This window comes from Astyanax mexicanus, chromosome 17 (assembly GCF_023375975.1).
Source record: "Astyanax mexicanus isolate ESR-SI-001 chromosome 17, AstMex3_surface, whole genome shotgun sequence".
In the NCBI taxonomy this organism is placed as follows: domain Eukaryota; kingdom Metazoa; phylum Chordata; class Actinopteri; order Characiformes; family Acestrorhamphidae; genus Astyanax; species Astyanax mexicanus.
The window spans coordinates 29,191,404-29,212,234 of NC_064424.1; positions in this window are offsets into that span (position 1 = coordinate 29,191,404).

Here is a 20,831-nt window from a genome sequence, read left to right on the forward strand (position 1 = left end):
AAATTTTCACTAGAATCACATACCGCGGGTCTACGTTTTTTTCTGATTTGGGTCAAAAATTGAAAAGTGATTTTTTTTGTCACATTTTCTGAGCAAAATTTGGCCCAATTTACCATGCCCATGCATTGTCCGACTTGTTTGAGTAATTTTTCATGGAAAAAACATGGTTTCATGAATGGTCAAAATTTTCACCAGAATCACATACCACGGGTCTACGTTTTTTTCTGATTTGGGTCAAAAATTGAAAAGTGCTTTTTGTCACATTTCTGAGCAAAATTTGGCCCAATTTACCATGCCCATGCATTGTCCCACTTGTTTGAGTAATTTTTCATGGAAAAAACAAGGTTTCCTGAATGGTAAAACTTTTCACTAGAATCACATACCGCGGGTCTACGTTTTTTTCTGATTTGGGTCAAAAATTGAAAAGTGCTTTTTGTCACATTTCTGAGCAAAATTTGGCCCAATTTACCATGCCCATGCATTGTCCGACTTGTTTGAGTAATTTTTCATGGAAAAAACAAGGTTTCATGAATGGTAAAAATTTCACCAGAATCACATACCGCGGGTCTACGTTTTTTTCTGATTTGGGTCAAAAATTGAAAAGTGATTTTTTTTGTCACATTTTCTGAGCAAAATTTGGCCCAATTTACCATGCCCATGCATTTTCCCACTTGATTGAGTAATTTTTCATGGAAAAAACAAGGTTTCATGAATGGTCAAAATTTTCACCAGAATCACATTCCGTGGGTCTACGTTTTTTTCTGATTTGGGTCAAAAATTGAAAAGTGCTTTTTGTCACGTTTCTGAGCAAAATTTGGCCCTATTTACCATGCCCATGCATTTTCCCACTTGTTTGAGTAATTTGTCATGGAAAAAACAAGGTTTCATGAATGGTCAAAATTTTCACTAGAATCACATACCGCGGGTCTACGTTTTTTTCTGATTTGGGTCAAAAATTGAAAAGTGATTTTTTTTGTCACATTTTCTGAGCAAAATTTGGCCCAATTTACCATGCCCATGCATTGTCCGACTTGTTTGAGTAATTTTTCATGGAAAAAACATGGTTTCATGAATGGTCAAAATTTTCACCAGAATCACATACCACGGGTCTACGTTTTTTTCTGATTTGGGTCAAAAATTGAAAAGTGCTTTTTGTCACATTTCTGAGCAAAATTTGGCCCAATTTACCATGCCCATGCATTTTCCCACTTGTTTGAGTAATTTTTCATGGAAAAAACAAGGTTTCATGAATGGTCAAAATTTTCACCAGAATCACATACCGCGGGTCTACGTTTTTTTCTGATTTGGGACAAAAATTGAAAAGTGCTTTTTGTCACATTTCTGAGCAAAATTTGGCCCAATTTACCATGCCCATGCATTTTCCCACTTGTTTGAGTAATTTTTCATGGAAAAAACAAGGTTTCATGAATGGTCAAAATTTTCACCAGAATCACATACCGCGGGTCTACGTTTTTTTCTGATTTGGGACAAAAATTGAAAAGTGCTTTTTGTCACATTTCTGAGCAAAATTTGGCCCAATTTACCATGCCCATGCATTTTCCCACTTGTTTGAGTAATTTTTCATGGAAAAAACAAGGTTTCATGAATGGTCAAAATTTTCACCAGAATCACATACCGCGGGTCTACGTTTTTTTCTGATTTGGGACAAAAATTGAAAAGTGCTTTTTGTTACATTTCTGAGCAAAATTTGGCCCAATTTACCATGCCCATGCATTTTCCCACTTGTTTGACTAATTTTTCATGGAAAAAACAAGGTTTCATGAATGGTCAAAATTTTCACCAGAATCATATACCGCGGGTCTACGTTTTTTTCTGATTTGGGACAAAATTGAAAAGTGCTTTTGGTCACATTTCTGAGCAAAATTTGGCCCAATTTACCATGCCCATGCATTGTCCCACTTGTTTAAGTAATTTTTCATGGAAAAAACATGGTTTCATGAATGGTCAAAATTTTCACCAGAATCACATACCACGGGTCTACGTTTTTTTCTGATTTGGGTCAAAAATTGAAAAGTGCTTTTTGTCACGTTTCTGAGGAAAATTCGGCCCAATTTACCATGCCCATGCATTTTCCCACTCGTTTGAGTAATTTTTCATGGAAAAAACATGGTTTCATGAATGGTCAAAATTTTCACCAGATTCACATACCGCGGGTCTACGTTTTTTTCTGATTTGGGACAAAAATTGAAAAGTGCTTTTTGTCACGTTTCTGAGCAAAATTTGGCCCAATTTACCATGCCCATGCATTTTCCCACTAGTTTGAGTAATTTTTCATGGAAAAATCAAGGTTTCATGAATGGTCAAAATTTTCACCAGATTCACATACCGCGGGTCTACGTTTTTTTCTGATTTGGGACAAAAATTGAAAAGTGCTTTTTGTCACATTTCTGAGCAAAATTTGGCCCAATTTACCATACCCATGCATTTTCCCACTTGTTTGAGTAATTTTTCATGGAAAAAACAAGGTTTCATGAATGGTCAAAATTTTCACCAGAATCACATACCGTGGGTCTACGTTTTTTTCTGATTTGGGTCAAAAATTGAAAAGTGCTTTTTGTCACATTTCTGAGCAAAATTTGGCCCAATTTACCATGCCCATGCATTTTCCCACTCGTTTAAATAAATTTTCATGGAAAAAACATGGTTTCATGAATGGTCAAAATTTTCACCAGAATCACATACCGCGGGTCTACGTTTTTTTCTGATTTGGGTCAAAAATTGAAAAGTGCTTTTTGTCACATTTCTGAGCAAAATTTGGCCCAATTTACCATGCCCATGCATTGTCCCACTTGTTTGAGTAATTTTTCATGGAAAAAACAAGGTTTCATGAATGGTCAAAATTTTCACCAGAATCACATACCGCGGGTCTACGTTTTTTTCTGATTTGGGTCAAAAATTCAAAAGTGCTTTTTGTCACATTTCTGAGCAAAATTTGGCCCAATTTACCATGCCCATGCATTGTCCCACTTGTTTAAGTAATTTTTCATGGAAAAAACATGGTTTCATGAATGGTCAAAATTTTCACCAGAATCACATACCGCGGGTCTACATTTTTTTCTGATTTGGGTCAAAAATTGAAAAGTGCTTTTTGTCACGTTTCTGAGCAAAATTTGGCCCAATTTACCATACCCATGCATTTTTCCACTCGTTTGAGTAATTTTTCATAGAAAAAACAAGGTTTCATGAATGGTCAAAATTTTCACCAGAATCACATACCGCGGGTCTATGTTTTTTTCTGATTTGGGTCAAAAATTGAAAAGTGCTTTTTGTCACGTTTCTGAGCAAAATTTGGCCCAATTTACCATGCCCATGCATTTTCCCACTCGTTTGAGTAATTTGTCATGGAAAAAAACAAGGTTTCATGAATGGTCAAAATTTTCACCAGAATCATATACCGCGGGTCTACGTTTTTTTCTGATTTGGGTCAAAAATTGAAAAGTGCTTTTTGTCACATTTCTGAGCAAAATTTGGCCCAATTTACCATGCCCATGCATTTTCCCACTTGTTTGAGTAATTTTTCATGGAAAAAACAAGGTTTCATGAATGGTCAATATTTTCACCAGAATCACATACCGCGGGTCTACTTTTTTTCTGATTTGGGTCAAAAATTGAAAAGTGCTTTTTGTCACATTTCTGAGCAAAATTTGGCCCAATTTACCATGCCCATGCATTTTCACACTCGTTTGAGTAATTTTTCATGGAAAAAAAAAGGTTTCATGAATGGTCAAAATTTTCACCAGAATCACATACCGCGGGTATACGTTTTTTTCTGATTTGGGACAAAATTGAAAAGTGCTTTTGGTCACATTTCTGAGCAAAATTTGGCCCAATTTACCATGCCCATGCATTGTCCCACTTGTTTAAGTAATTTTTCATGGAAAAAACAAGGTTTCATGAATGGTCAAAATTTTCACCAGAATCATATACCGCGGGTCTACGTTTTTTTCTGATTTGGGTCAAAAATTGAAAAGTGCTTTTTGTCACATTTCTGAGCAAAATTTGGCCCAATTTACCATGCCCATGCATTGTCCCACTTGTTTGAGTAATTTTTCATGGAAAAAACAAGGTTTCATGAATGGTCAAAATTTTCACCAGAATCACATACCGCGGGTCTACGTTTTTTTCTGATTTGGGACAAAATTGAAAAGTGCTTTTGGTCACATTTCTGACCAAAATTTGGCCCAATTTACCATGCCCATGCATTGTCCCACTTGTTTAAGTAATTTTTCATGGAAAAAACATGGTTTCATGAATGGTCAAAATTTTCACCAGAATCACATACCGCGGGTCTACGTTTTTTTTTGATTTGGGTCAAAAATTGAAAAGTGCTTTTTGTCACGTTTCTGAGGAAAATTCGGCCCAATTTACCATGCCCATGCATTTTCCCACTCGTTTGAGTAATTTTTGATGGAAAAAACAAGGTTTCATGAATGGTCAAAATTTTCACCAGAATCACATACCGCGGGTATACGTTTTTTTCTGATTTGGGTCAAAAATTGAAAAGTGCTTTTTGTCACGTTTCTGAGCAAAATTTGGCCCAATTTACCATGCCCATGCATTGTCCCACTCGTTTGAGTAATTTTTCATGGAAAAAACAAGGTTTCATGAATGGTCAAAATTTTCACCTGAATCACATACCGCGGGTATACGTTTTTTTCTGATTTGGGTCAAAAATTGAAAAGTGCTTTTTGTCACATTTCTGAGGAAAATTTGGCCCAATTTACCATGCCCATGCATTTTCCCACTCGTTTGAGTAATTTTTCATGGAAAAAACAAGGTTTCATGAATGTTCAAAATTTTCACCAGATTCACATACCGCGGGTCTACGTTTTTTTCTGATTTGGGACAAAAATTGAAAAGTGCTTTTTGTCACATTTCTGAGGAAAATTTGGCCCAATTTACCATGCCCATGCATTTTCCCACTTGTTTGAGTAATTTGTCATGGAAAAAATAAGGTTTCATGAATGGTCAAAATTTTCACCAGAATCACATACCGCGGGTCTACGTTTTTTTCTGATTTGGGTCAAAAATTGAAAAGTGCTTTTTGCCACATTTCTGAGCAAAATTTGGCCCAATTTACCATGCCCATGCATTGTCTCACTTGCTTGAGTAATTTTTCATGGAAAAAACATGGTTTCATGAATGGTCAAAATTTTCACCAGAATCACATACCGCGGGTCTACGTTTTTTTCTGATTTGGGTCAAAAATTGAAAAGAGCTTTTTGTCACGTTTCTGAGCAAAATTTGGCCCAATTTACCATGCCCATGCATTTTCCCACTTCTTTGAGTAATTTTTCATGGAAAAAACAAGGTTTCATGAATGGTCAAAATTTTCACCAGAATCACATACCGTGGGTCTACGTTTTTTTCTGATTTGGGTCAAAAATTGAAAAGTGCTTTTTGTCACATTTCTGAGCAAAATTTGGCCCAATTTACCATACCCATGCATTTTTCCACTCGTTTAAATAAATTTTCATGGAAAAAACATGGTTTCATGAATGGTCAAAATTTTCACCAGAATCACATACCGCGGGTCTATGTTTTTTTCTGATTTGGGTCAAAAATTGAAAAGTGCTTTTTGTCACGTTTCTGAGCAAAATTTGGCCCAATTTACCATGCCCATGCATTTTCCCACTCGTTTGAGTAATTTGTCATGGAAAAAACAAGGTTTCATGAATGGTCAAAATTTTCACCAGAATCATATACCGCGGGTCTACGTTTTTTTCTGATTTGGGTCAAAAATTGAAAAGTGCTTTTTGTCACATTTCTGAGCAAAATTTGGCCCAATTTACCATGCCCATGCATTGTCCCACTTGTTTGAGTAATTTTTCATGGAAAAAACATGGTTTCATGAATAGTCAAAATTTTCACCAGAATCACATACCGCGGGTCTACGTTTTTTTCTGATTTGGGTCAAAAATTGAAAAGTGCTTTTTGTCACATTTCTGAGCAAAATTTGGCCCAATTTACCATGCCCATGCATTTTCCCACTCGTTTGAGTAATTTTTCATGGAAAAAACAAGGTTTCATGAATGGTCAAAATTTTCACCAGAATCACATACCGCGGGTCTACGTTTTTTTCTGATTTGGGACAAAAATTGAAAAGTGCTTTTTGTCACATTTCTGAGCAAAATTTGGCCCAATTTACCATGCCAATGCATTTTCCCACTTGTTTGAGTAATTTTTCATGAAAAAAACAAGGTTTCATGAATGGTCAAAATTTTCACCAGAATCACATACCGCGGGTCTACGTTTTTTCTGATTTGGGACAGAAATTGAAAAGTGCTTTTTGTCACATTTCTGAGCAAAATTTGGCCCAATTTACCATGCCCATGCATTTTCCCACTTGTTTGAGTAATTTTTAATGGAAAAAACAAGGTTTCGTGAATGGTTAAAATTTTCACCAGAATCACATTCCGCGGGTCTACGTTTTTCTCTGATTTGGGACAAAAATTGAAAAGTGCTTTTTGTCACATTTCTGAGCAAAATTTGGCCCAATTTACCATGCCCATGCATTGTCCCACTTGTTTAAGTAATTTTTCATGGAAAAAACATGGTTTCATGAATTGTCAAAATTTTCACCAGAATCACATACCGCGGGTCTATGTTTTTTTCTGTTTTGGGACAAAAATTGAAAAGTGCTTTTGGTCACATTTCTGAGCAAAATTTGGCACAATTTACCATGCCCATGCATTGTCCCACTTGTTTAAGTAATTTTTCATGGAAAAAACATGGTTTCATGAATGGTCAAAATTTTCACCAGAATTACATACCGCGGGTCTACGTTTTTTTTTTATTTGGGTCAAAAATTGAAAAGTGCTTTTTGTCACGTTTCTGAGCAAAATTTGGCCCAATTTACCATGCCCATGCATTGTCCCACTTGTTTAAGTAATTTTTCATGGAAAAAACATGGTTTCATGAATGGTCAAAATTTTCACCAGAATCACATACCGCGGGTCTACATTTTTTTCTGATTTGGGTCAAAAATTGTAAAGTGCTTTTTGTCACGTTTCTGAGCAAAATTTGGCCCAATTTACCATGCCCATGCATTTTCCCACTCGTTTGAGTAATTTTTCATGGAAAAAACAAGGTTTCATGAATGGTCAAAATTTTCACCAGAATCACATACCGCGGGTCTATGTTTTTTTCTGATTTGGGTCAAAAATTGAAAAGTGCTTTTTGTCACATTTCTGAGCAAAATTTGGCCCAATTTACCATGCCCATGCATTTTCCCACTTGTTTGAGTAATTTTTCATGAAAAAAACAAGGTTTCATGAATGGTCAAAATTTTCACCAGAATCACATACTGCGGGTCTACGTTTTTTCTGATTTGGGACAGAAATTGAAAAGTGCTTTTTGTCACATTTCTGAGCAAAATTTGGCCCAATTTAACATGCCCATGCATTTTCCCACTTGTTTGAGTAATTTTTAATGGAAAAATCAAGGTTTCGTGAATGGTTAAAATTTTCACCAGAATCACATTCCGCGGGTCTACGTTTTTCTCTGATTTGGGACAAAAATTGAAAAGTGCTTTTTGTCACATTTCTGAGCAAAATTTGGCCCAATTTACCATGCCCATGCATTGTCCCACTTGTTTAAGTAATTTTTCATGGAAAAAACATGGTTTCATGAATTGTCAAAATTTTCACCAGAATCACATACCGCGGGTCTACGTTTTTTTTTTATTTGGGTCAAAAATTGAAAAGTGCTTTTTGTCACATTTCTGAGCAAAATTTGGCCCAATTTACCATGCCCATGCCTTGTCCCACTTGTTTAAGTAATTTTTCATGGAAAAAACATGGTTTCATGAATGGTCAAAATTTTCACCAGAATCACATACCGCGGGTCTACATTTTTTTCTGATTTGGGTCAAAAATTGAAAAGTGCTTTTTGTCACGTTGCTGAGCAAAATTTGGCCCAATTTACCATACCCATGCATTTTCCCACTCGTTTGAGTAATTTTTCATAGAAAAAACAAGGTTTCATGAATGGTCAAAATTTTCACCAGAATCACATACCGCGGGTCTACGTTTTTTTCTGATTTGGGTCAAAAATTGAAAAGTGCTTTTTGTCACGTTTCTGAGCAAAATTTGGCCCAATTTACCATTGCCCATGCATTGTCCCACTTGTTTGAGTAATTTTTCATGGAAAAAACAAGGTTTCATGAATGGTCAAAATTTTCACCAGAATCACATACCGCGGGTCTACGTTTTTTTCTGATTTGGGTCAAAAATTGAAAAGTGCTTTTTGTCACGTTTCTGAGCAAAATTTGGCCCAATTTACCATGCCCATGCATTTTCCCACTCGTTTGAGTAATTTTTCATGGAAAAAACAAGGTTTCATGAATGGTCAAAATTTTCACCAGAATCATATACCGCGGGTCTACGTTTTTTTCTGATTTGGGTCAAAAATTGAAAAGTGCTTTTTGTCACATTTCTGAGCAAAATTTGGCCCAATTTACCATGCCCATGCATTGTCCCACTTGTTTGAGTAATTTTTCATGGAAAAAACATGGTTTCATGAATAGTCAAAATTTTCACCAGAATCACATACCGCGGGGTCTACGTTTTTTTCTGATTTGGGTCAAAAATTGAAAAGTGCTTTTTGTCACATTTCTGAGCAAAATTTGGCCCAATTTACCATGCCCATGCATTTTCCTACTTGTTTGAGTAATTTTTAATGGAAAAAACAAGGTTTCATGAATGGTCAAAATTTTCACCAGAATCACATACCGCGGGTGTACGTTTTTCTCTGATTTGGGACAAAAATTGAAAAGTGCTTTTTGTCACATTTCTGAGCAAAATTTGGCCCAATTTACCATGCCCATGCATTGTCCCACTTGTTTGAGTAATTTTTCATGGAAAAAACATGGTTTCATGAATGGTCAAAATTTTCACCAGAATCACATACCGCGGGTCTACGTTCTTTTCTGATTTGGGTCAAAAATTGAAAAGTGCTTTTTGTCACATTTCTGAGCAAAATTTGGCCCAATTTACCATGCCCATGCATTGTCCCACTTGTTTGAGTAATTTTTCATGGAAAAAACAAGGTTTCATGAATGGTCAAAATTTTCACCAGAATCAAATACCGCGGGTCTACGTTTTTTTCTGACTTGGGTAAAAAATTGAAAAGTGCTTTTTGTCACGTTTCTGAGAAAAATTTGGATCAATTTACCATGCCCATGCATTTTACCACTCGTTTGAGTAATTTTTCATGGAAAAAACAAGGTTTCATGAATGGTCAAAATTTTCACCAGAATCATATTCCGCGGGTCTACGTTTTTTTCTGATTTGGGTCAAAAATTGAAAAGTGCTTTTTGTCACATTTCTGAGCAAAATTTGGCCCAATTTACCATGCCCATGCATTGTCCCACTTGTTTAAGTAATTTTTCATGGAAAAAACAAGGTTTCATGAATGGTCAAAATTTTCACCAGAATCACATACCGTGGGTCTACGTTTTTTTCTGATTTGGGACAAAAATTGAAAAGTGCTTTTTGTCACGTTTCTGAGCAAAATTTGGCCCAATTTACCATGCCCATGCATTGTCCCACTTGTTTGAGTAATTTTTCATGGAAAAAACATGGTTTCATGAATGGTCAAAATTTTCACCAGAATCACATACCGAGGGTCTACGTTTTTTTCTGAATTGGGTCAAAAATTGAAAAGTGCTTTTTGTCACGTTTCTGAGCAAAATTTGGCCCAATTTACCATACCCATGCATTTTCCCACTCGTTTGAGTAATTTTTCATGGAAAAAACAAGGTTTCATGAATGGTCAAATTTTTCACCAGAATCACATACTGCATGTCTACGTTTTTTTTTTTTATTTGGGTCAAAAATTGAAAAGTGCTTTTTGTCATGTTTCTGAGAAAAATTTGGCCCAATTTACCATGCCCATGCATTGTCCCACTTGTTTGAGTAATTTTTCATGGAAAAAACATGGTTTCATGAATGGTCAAAATTTTCACCAGAATCACATACCGAGGGTCTACGTTTTTTTCTGATTTGGGTCAAAAATTGAAAAGTGCTTTTGGTCACATTTCTGAGCAAAATTTGGCCCAATTTACCATACCCATGCATTTTCCCACTCGTTTGAGTAATTTTTCATGGAAAAAACAAGGTTTCATGAATGGTCAAAATTTTCACCAGAATCACATACTGCATGTCTACGTTTTTTTTTTTTATTTGGGTCAAAAATTGAAAAGTGCTTTTTGTCACGTTTCTGAGCAAAATTTGGCCCAATTTACCATGCCCATGCATTGTCCCACTTGTTTGAGTAATTTTTCATGGAAAAAACATGGTTTCATGAATGGTCAAAATTTTCACCAGAATCACATACCGAGGGTCTACGTTTTTTTCTGATTTGGGTCAAAAATTGAAAAGTGCTTTTGGTCACATTTCTGAGCAAAATTTGGCCCAATTTACCATGCCCATGCATTGTCCCACTTGTTTAAGTAATTTTTCATGGAAAAAACATGGTTTCATGAATGGTCAAAATTTTCACCAGAATCACATACCTCGGGTCTACGTTTTTTTCTGATTTGGGTCAAAAATTGAAAAGTGCTTTTTGTCACGTTTCTGAGCAAAATTTGGCCCAATTTACCATACCCATGCATTGTCCCACTTGTTTGAGTAATTTTTCATGGAAAAAACATGGTTTCATGAATGGTCAAAATTTTCACCAGAATCACATACCACGGGTCTACGTTTTTTTCTGATTTGGGTCAAAAATTGAAAAGTGCTTTTTGTCACATTTCTGAGCAAAATTTGGCCCAATTTACCATGCCCATGCATTGTCCCACTTGTTTAAGTAATATTTCATGGAAAAAACATGGTTTCATGAATGGTCAAAATTTTCACCAGAATCATATACCGCGGGTCTACGTTTTTTTCTGATTTGGGTCAAAAATTGAAAAGTGCTTTTTGCCACATTTCTGAGCAAAATTTGGCCCAATTTACCATGCCCATGCATTGTCTCACTTGCTTGAGTAATTTTTCATGGAAAAAACATGGTTTCATGAATGGTCAAAATTTTCACCAGAATCACATACCGCGGGTCTACGTTTTTTTCTGATTTGGGTCAAAAATTGAAAAGAGCTTTTTGTCACGTTTCTGAGCAAAATTTGGCCCAATTTACCATGCCCATGCATTTTCCCACTTGTTTGAGTAATTTTTCATGGAAAAAACAAGGTTTCATGAATGGTCAAAATTTTCACCAGAATCACATACCGTGGGTCTACGTTTTTTTCTGATTTGGGTCAAAAATTGAAAAGTGCTTTTTGTCACATTTCTGAGCAAAATTTGGCCCAATTTACCATACCCATGCATTTTTCCACTCGTTTAAATAAATTTTCATGGAAAAAACATGGTTTCATGAATGGTCAAAATTTTCACCAGAATCACATACCGCGGGTCTATGTTTTTTTCTGATTTGGGTCAAAAATTGAAAAGTGCTTTTTGTCACGTTTCTGAGCAAAATTTGGCCCAATTTACCATGCCCATGCATTTTCCCACTCGTTTGAGTAATTTGTCATGGAAAAAACAAGGTTTCATGAATGGTCAAAATTTTCACCAGAATCATATACCGCGGGTCTACGTTTTTTTCTGATTTGGGTCAAAAATTGAAAAGTGCTTTTTGTCACATTTCTGAGCAAAATTTGGCCCAATTTACCATGCCCATGCATTGTCCCACTTGTTTGAGTAATTTTTCATGGAAAAAACATGGTTTCATGAATAGTCAAAATTTTCACCAGAATCACATACCGCGGGTCTACGTTTTTTTCTGATTTGGGTCAAAAATTGAAAAGTGCTTTTTGTCACATTTCTGAGCAAAATTTGGCCCAATTTACCATGCCCATGCATTTTCCCACTCGTTTGAGTAATTTTTCATGGAAAAAACAAGGTTTCATGAATGGTCAAAATTTTCACCAGAATCACATACCGCGGGTCTACGTTTTTTTCTGATTTGGGACAAAAATTGAAAAGTGCTTTTTGTCACATTTCTGAGCAAAATTTGGCCCAATTTACCATGCCCATGCATTTTCCCACTTGTTTGAGTAATTTTTCATGAAAAAAACAAGGTTTCATGAATGGTCAAAATTTTCACCAGAATCACATACCGCGGGTCTACGTTTTTTCTGATTTGGGACAGAAATTGAAAAGTGCTTTTTGTCACATTTCTGAGCAAAATTTGGCCCAATTTACCATGCCCATGCATTTTCCCACTTGTTTGAGTAATTTTTAATGGAAAAAACAAGGTTTCGTGAATGGTTAAAATTTTCACCAGAATCACATTCCGCGGGTCTACGTTTTTCTCTGATTAGGGACAAAAATTGAAAAGTGCTTTTTGTCACATTTCTGAGCAAAATTTGGCCCAATTTACCATGCCCATGCATTGTCCCACTTGTTTAAGTAATTTTTCATGGAAAAAACATGGTTTCATGAATTGTCAAAATTTTCACCAGAATCACATACCGCGGGTCTATGTTTTTTTCTGTTTTGGGACAAAAATTGAAAAGTGCTTTTGGTCACATTTCTGAGCAAAATTTGGCACAATTTACCATGCCCATGCATTGTCCCACTTGTTTAAGTAATTTTTCATGGAAAAAACATGGTTTCATGAATGGTCAAAATTTTCACCAGAATTACATACCGCGGGTCTACGTTTTTTTTTTATTTGGGTCAAAAATTGAAAAGTGCTTTTTGTCACGTTTCTGAGCAAAATTTGGCCCAATTTACCATGCCCATGCATTGTCCCACTTGTTTAAGTAATTTTTCATGGAAAAAACATGGTTTCATGAATGGTCAAAATTTTCACCAGAATCACATACCGCGGGTCTACATTTTTTTCTGATTTGGGTCAAAAATTGTAAAGTGCTTTTTGTCACGTTTCTGAGCAAAATTTGGCCCAATTTACCATGCCCATGCATTTTCCCACTCGTTTGAGTAATTTTTCATGGAAAAAACAAGGTTTCATGAATGGTCAAAATTTTCACCAGAATCACATACCGCGGGTCTATGTTTTTTTCTGATTTGGGTCAAAAATTGAAAAGTGCTTTTTGTCACATTTCTGAGCAAAATTTGGCCCAATTTACCATGCCCATGCATTTTCCCACTTGTTTGAGTAATTTTTCATGAAAAAAACAAGGTTTCATGAATGGTCAAAATTTTCACCAGAATCACATACTGCGGGTCTACGTTTTTTCTGATTTGGGACAGAAATTGAAAAGTGCTTTTTGTCACATTTCTGAGCAAAATTTGGCCCAATTTAACATGCCCATGCATTTTCCCACTTGTTTGAGTAATTTTTAATGGAAAAATCAAGGTTTCGTGAATGGTTAAAATTTTCACCAGAATCACATTCCGCGGGTCTACGTTTTTCTCTGATTTGGGACAAAAATTGAAAAGTGCTTTTTGTCACATTTCTGAGCAAAATTTGGCCCAATTTACCATGCCCATGCATTGTCCCACTTGTTTAAGTAATTTTTCATGGAAAAAACATGGTTTCATGAATTGTCAAAATTTTCACCAGAATCACATACCGCGGGTCTACGTTTTTTTTTTATTTGGGTCAAAAATTGAAAAGTGCTTTTTGTCACATTTCTGAGCAAAATTTGGCCCAATTTACCATGCCCATGCCTTGTCCCACTTGTTTAAGTAATTTTTCATGGAAAAAACATGGTTTCATGAATGGTCAAAATTTTCACCAGAATCACATACCGCGGGTCTACATTTTTTTCTGATTTGGGTCAAAAATTGAAAAGTGCTTTTTGTCACGTTGCTGAGCAAAATTTGGCCCAATTTACCATACCCATGCATTTTCCCACTCGTTTGAGTAATTTTTCATAGAAAAAACAAGGTTTCATGAATGGTCAAAATTTTCACCAGAATCACATACCGCGGGTCTACGTTTTTTTCTGATTTGGGTCAAAAATTGAAAAGTGCTTTTTGTCACGTTTCTGAGCAAAATTTGGCCCAATTTACCATTGCCCATGCATTGTCCCACTTGTTTGAGTAATTTTTCATGGAAAAAACAAGGTTTCATGAATGGTCAAAATTTTCACCAGAATCACATACCGCGGGTCTACGTTTTTTTCTGATTTGGGTCAAAAATTGAAAAGTGCTTTTTGTCACGTTTCTGAGCAAAATTTGGCCCAATTTACCATGCCCATGCATTTTCCCACTCGTTTGAGTAATTTTTCATGGAAAAAACAAGGTTTCATGAATGGTCAAAATTTTCACCAGAATCATATACCGCGGGTCTACGTTTTTTTCTGATTTGGGTCAAAAATTGAAAAGTGCTTTTTGTCACATTTCTGAGCAAAATTTGGCCCAATTTACCATGCCCATGCATTGTCCCACTTGTTTGAGTAATTTTTCATGGAAAAAACATGGTTTCATGAATAGTCAAAATTTTCACCAGAATCACATACCGCGGGGTCTACGTTTTTTTCTGATTTGGGTCAAAAATTGAAAAGTGCTTTTTGTCACATTTCTGAGCAAAATTTGGCCCAATTTACCATGCCCATGCATTTTCCTACTTGTTTGAGTAATTTTTAATGGAAAAAACAAGGTTTCATGAATGGTCAAAATTTTCACCAGAATCACATACCGCGGGTGTACGTTTTTCTCTGATTTGGGACAAAAATTGAAAAGTGCTTTTTGTCACATTTCTGAGCAAAATTTGGCCCAATTTACCATGCCCATGCATTGTCCCACTTGTTTGAGTAATTTTTCATGGAAAAAACATGGTTTCATGAATGGTCAAAATTTTCACCAGAATCACATACCGCGGGTCTACGTTCTTTTCTGATTTGGGTCAAAAATTGAAAAGTGCTTTTTGTCACATTTCTGAGCAAAATTTGGCCCAATTTACCATGCCCATGCATTGTCCCACTTGTTTGAGTAATTTTTCATGGAAAAAACAAGGTTTCATGAATGGTCAAAATTTTCACCAGAATCAAATACCGCGGGTCTACGTTTTTTTCTGACTTGGGTAAAAAATTGAAAAGTGCTTTTTGTCACGTTTCTGAGAAAAATTTGGATCAATTTACCATGCCCATGCATTTTACCACTCGTTTGAGTAATTTTTCATGGAAAAAACAAGGTTTCATGAATGGTCAAAATTTTCACCAGAATCATATTCCGCGGGTCTACGTTTTTTTCTGATTTGGGTCAAAAATTGAAAAGTGCTTTTTGTCACATTTCTGAGCAAAATTTGGCCCAATTTACCATGCCCATGCATTGTCCCACTTGTTTAAGTAATTTTTCATGGAAAAAACAAGGTTTCATGAATGGTCAAAATTTTCACCAGAATCACATACCGTGGGTCTACGTTTTTTTCTGATTTGGGACAAAAATTGAAAAGTGCTTTTTGTCACGTTTCTGAGCAAAATTTGGCCCAATTTACCATGCCCATGCATTGTCCCACTTGTTTGAGTAATTTTTCATGGAAAAAACATGGTTTCATGAATGGTCAAAATTTTCACCAGAATCACATACCGAGGGTCTACGTTTTTTTCTGAATTGGGTCAAAAATTGAAAAGTGCTTTTTGTCACGTTTCTGAGCAAAATTTGGCCCAATTTACCATACCCATGCATTTTCCCACTCGTTTGAGTAATTTTTCATGGAAAAAACAAGGTTTCATGAATGGTCAAATTTTTCACCAGAATCACATACTGCATGTCTACGTTTTTTTTTTTTATTTGGGTCAAAAATTGAAAAGTGCTTTTTGTCATGTTTCTGAGAAAAATTTGGCCCAATTTACCATGCCCATGCATTGTCCCACTTGTTTGAGTAATTTTTCATGGAAAAAACATGGTTTCATGAATGGTCAAAATTTTCACCAGAATCACATACCGAGGGTCTACGTTTTTTTCTGATTTGGGTCAAAAATTGAAAAGTGCTTTTGGTCACATTTCTGAGCAAAATTTGGCCCAATTTACCATACCCATGCATTTTCCCACTCGTTTGAGTAATTTTTCATGGAAAAAACAAGGTTTCATGAATGGTCAAAATTTTCACCAGAATCACATACTGCATGTCTACGTTTTTTTTTTTTATTTGGGTCAAAAATTGAAAAGTGCTTTTTGTCACGTTTCTGAGCAAAATTTGGCCCAATTTACCATGCCCATGCATTGTCCCACTTGTTTGAGTAATTTTTCATGGAAAAAACATGGTTTCATGAATGGTCAAAATTTTCACCAGAATCACATACCGAGGGTCTACGTTTTTTTCTGATTTGGGTCAAAAATTGAAAAGTGCTTTTGGTCACATTTCTGAGCAAAATTTGGCCCAATTTACCATGCCCATGCATTGTCCCACTTGTTTAAGTAATTTTTCATGGAAAAAACATGGTTTCATGAATGGTCAAAATTTTCACCAGAATCACATACCTCGGGTCTACGTTTTTTTCTGATTTGGGTCAAAAATTGAAAAGTGCTTTTTGTCACGTTTCTGAGCAAAATTTGGCCCAATTTACCATACCCATGCATTGTCCCACTTGTTTGAGTAATTTTTCATGGAAAAAACATGGTTTCATGAATGGTCAAAATTTTCACCAGAATCACATACCACGGGTCTACGTTTTTTTCTGATTTGGGTCAAAAATTGAAAAGTGCTTTTTGTCACATTTCTGAGCAAAATTTGGCCCAATTTACCATGCCCATGCATTGTCCCACTTGTTTAAGTAATATTTCATGGAAAAAACATGGTTTCATGAATGGTCAAAATTTTCACCAGAATCATATACCGCGGGTCTACGTTTTTTTCTGATTTGGGTCAAAAATTGAAAAGTGCTTTTTGTCACATTTCTGAGCAAAATTTGGCCCAATTTACCATGCCCATGCATTGTCACACTTGTTTGAGTAATTTTTCATGGAAAAAACAAGGTTTCATGAATGGTCAAAATTTTCACCAGAATCACATACCGCGGGTCTACGTTTTTTTCTGATTTGGGACAAAAATTGAAAAGTGCTTTTTGTCACATTTCTGAGCAAAATTTGGCCCAATTTGCCATGCCCATGCATTTTCCCACTTGTTTGAGTAATTTTTCATGGAAAAAACAAGGTTTCATGAATGGTCAATATTTTCACCAGAATCACATACCGCGGGTCTACGTTTTTTTCTGATTTGGGTCAAAAATTGAAAAGTGCTTTTTGTCACATTTCTGAGCAAAATTTGGCCCAATTTACCTTGCCCATGCATTTTCCCACTCGTTTGAGTAATTTTTCATAGAAAAAACAAGGTTTCATGAATGGTCAAAATTTTCACCAGAATCACATACCGCGGGTCTATGTTTTTTTTCTGATTTGGGTCAAAAATTGAAAAGTGCTTTTTGTCACATTTCTGAGCAAAATTTGGCCCAATTTACCTTGCCCATGCATTTTCCCACTCGTTTGAGTAATTTTTCATGGAAAAAACATGGTTTCATGAATGGTCAAAATTTTCACCAGAATCACATACCGAGGGTCTACGTTTTTTTCTGATTTGGGTCAAAAATTGAAAAGTGCTTTTGGTCACATTTCTGAGCAAAATTTGGCCCAATTTACCATGCCCATGCATTGTCCCACTTGTTTAAGTAATTTTTCATGGAAAAAACATGGTTTCATGAATGGTCAAAATTTTCACCAGAATCACATACCTCGGGTCTACGTTTTTTTCTGATTTGGGTCAAAAATTGAAAAGTGCTTTTTGTCACGTTTCTGAGCAAAATTTGGCCCAATTTACCATACCCATGCATTGTCCCACTTGTTTGAGTAATTTTTCATGGAAAAAACATGGTTTCATGAATGGTCAAAATTTTCACCAGAATCACATACCACGGGTCTACGTTTTTTTCTGATTTGGGTCAAAAATTGAAAAGTGCTTTTTGTCACATTTCTGAGCAAAATTTGGCCCAATTTACCATGCCCATGCATTGTCCCACTTGTTTAAGTAATATTTCATGGAAAAAACATGGTTTCATGAATGGTCAAAATTTTCACCAGAATCATATACCGCGGGTCTACGTTTTTTTCTGATTTGGGTCAAAAATTGAAAAGTGCTTTTTGTCACATTTCTGAGCAAAATTTGGCCCAATTTACCATGCCCATGCATTGTCTCACTTGTTTGAGTAATTTTTCATGGAAAAAACAAGGTTTCATGAATGGTCAAAATTTTCACCAGAATCACATACCGCGGGTCTACGTTTTTTTCTGATTTGGGACAAAAATTGAAAAGTGCTTTTTGTCACATTTCTGAGCAAAATTTGGCCCAATTTGCCATGCCCATGCATTTTCCCACTTGTTTGAGTAATTTTTCATGGAAAAAACAAGGTTTCATGAATGGTCAATATTTTCACCAGAATCACATACCGCGGGTCTACGTTTTTTTCTGATTTGGGTCAAAAATTGAAAAGTGCTTTTTGTCACATTTCTGAGCAAAATTTGGCCCAATTTACCTTGCCCATGCATTTTCCCACTCGTTTGAGTAATTTTTCATAGAAAAAACAAGGTTTCATGAATGGTCAAAATTTTCACCAGAATCACATACCGCGGGTCTATGTTTTTTTTCTGATTTGGGTCAAAAATTGAAAAGTGCTTTTTGTCACATTTCTGAGCAAAATTTGGCCCAATTTACCTTGCCCATGCATTTTCCCACTCGTTTGAGTAATTTTTCATAGAAAAAACAAGGTTTCATGAATGGTCAAAATTTTCACCAGAATCACATACCGCGGGTCTACGTTTTTTCTGATTTGGGTCAAAAATTGAAAAGTGCTTTTTGTCACATTTCTGAGCAAAATTTGGCCCAATTTACCATGCCCATGCATTTTCCCACTTGTTTGAGTAAATTTTCATGGAAAAAACAAGGTTTCATGAATGGTCAAAATTTTCACCAGAATCACATACCGCGGGTCTACGTTTTTTTCTGATTTGGGTCAAAAATTGAAAAGTGCTTTTTGTCACATTTCTGAACAAAATTTGGCCCAATTTACCATGCCCATGCATTGTCCCACTCGTTTGAGTAATTTTTCATGGAAAAAACAAGGTTTCATGAATGGTCAAAATTTTCACCAGAATCACATACCGCGGGTCTACGTTTTTTTCTGATTTGGGACAAGAATTGAAAAGTGCTTTTTGTCACATTTCTGAGCAAAATTTGGCCCAATTTGCCATGCCCATGCATTTTCCCACTTGTTTGAGTAATTTTTCATGGAAAAAACAAGGTTTCATGAATGGTCAAAATTTTCACCAGAATCACATACCGCGGGTCTACGTTTTTTTCTGATTTGGGACAAAAATTGAAAAGTGCTTTTTGTCACATTTCTGAGCAAAATTTGGCCCAATTTGCCATGCCCATGCATTTTCCCACTCGTTTGAGTAATTTGTCATGGAAAAAACAAGGTTTCATGAATGGTCAAAATTTTCACCAGAATCACATACCGCGGGTCTACGTTTTTTTCTGATTTGGGACAAGAATTGAAAAGTGCTTTTTGTCACATTTCTGAGCAAAATTTGGCCCAATTTGCCATGCCCATGCATTTTCCCACTTGTTTGAGTAATTTTTCATGGAAAAAACAAGGTTTCATGAATGGTCAAAATTTTCACCAGAATCACATACCGCGGGTCTACGTTTTTTTCTGACTTGGGACAAGAATTGAAAAGTGCTTTTGTCACGTTTCTGAGCAAAATTTGGCCCAATTTACCATGCCCATGCATTTTCCCACTCGTTTGAGTAATTTGTCATGGAAAAAACAAGGTTTCATGAATGGTCAAAATTTTCACCAGAATCATATACCGCGGGTCTACGTTTTTTTCTGATTTGGGTCAAAAATTGAAAAGTGCTTTTTGTCACATTTCTGAGCAAAATTTGGCCCAATTTACCATGCCCATGCATTGTCCGACTTGTTTGAGTAATTTTTCATGGAAAAAACATGGTTTCATGAATAGTCAAAATTTTCACCAGAATCACATACCGCGGGTCTACGTTTTTTTCTGGTTTGGGACAAAAATTGAAAAGTGCTTTTTGTCACATTTCTGAGCAAAATTTGTCCCAATTTACCATGCCCATGCATTTTCCCACTCGTTTGAGTAATTTTTCATGGAAAAAACAAGGTTTCATGAATGGTCAAAATTTTCACCAGAATCACATACCGCGGGTCTACGTTTTTTTCTGATTTGGGACAAAAATTGAAAAGTGCTTTTTGTCACATTTCTGAGCAAAATTTGGCCCAATTTACCATGCCCATGCATTTTCCCACTTGTTTGAGTAATTTTTCATGAAAAAAACAAGGTTTCATGAATGGTCAAAATTTTCACCAGAATCACATACCGCGGGTCTACGTTTTTTTCTGATTTGGGACAAAAATTGAAAAGTGCTTTTTTGTCACATTTCTGAGCAAAGTTTGGCCCAATTTACCATGCCCATGAATTTTTCCACTTGTTTGAGTAATTTTTCATGGAAAAAACAAGGTTTCATGAATGGTCAAAATTTTCACCAGAATCACATACCGCGGGTCTACGTTTTTTTCTGATTTGGGACAAAAATTGAAAAGTGCTTTTTGTCACATTTCTGAGCAAAATTTGGCCCAATTTACCATGCCCATGCATTGTCCCACTTGTTTGAGTAATTTTTCATGGAAAAAACATGGTTTCATGAATAGTCAAAATTTTCACCAGAATCACATACCGCGGGTCTACGTTTTTTTCTGATTTGGGTCAAAAATTGAAAAGTGCTTTTTGTCACATTTCTGAGCAAAATTTGGCCCAATTTACCATGCCCATGCATTTTCCCACTCGTTTGAGTAATTTTTCACGGAAAAAAACAAGGTT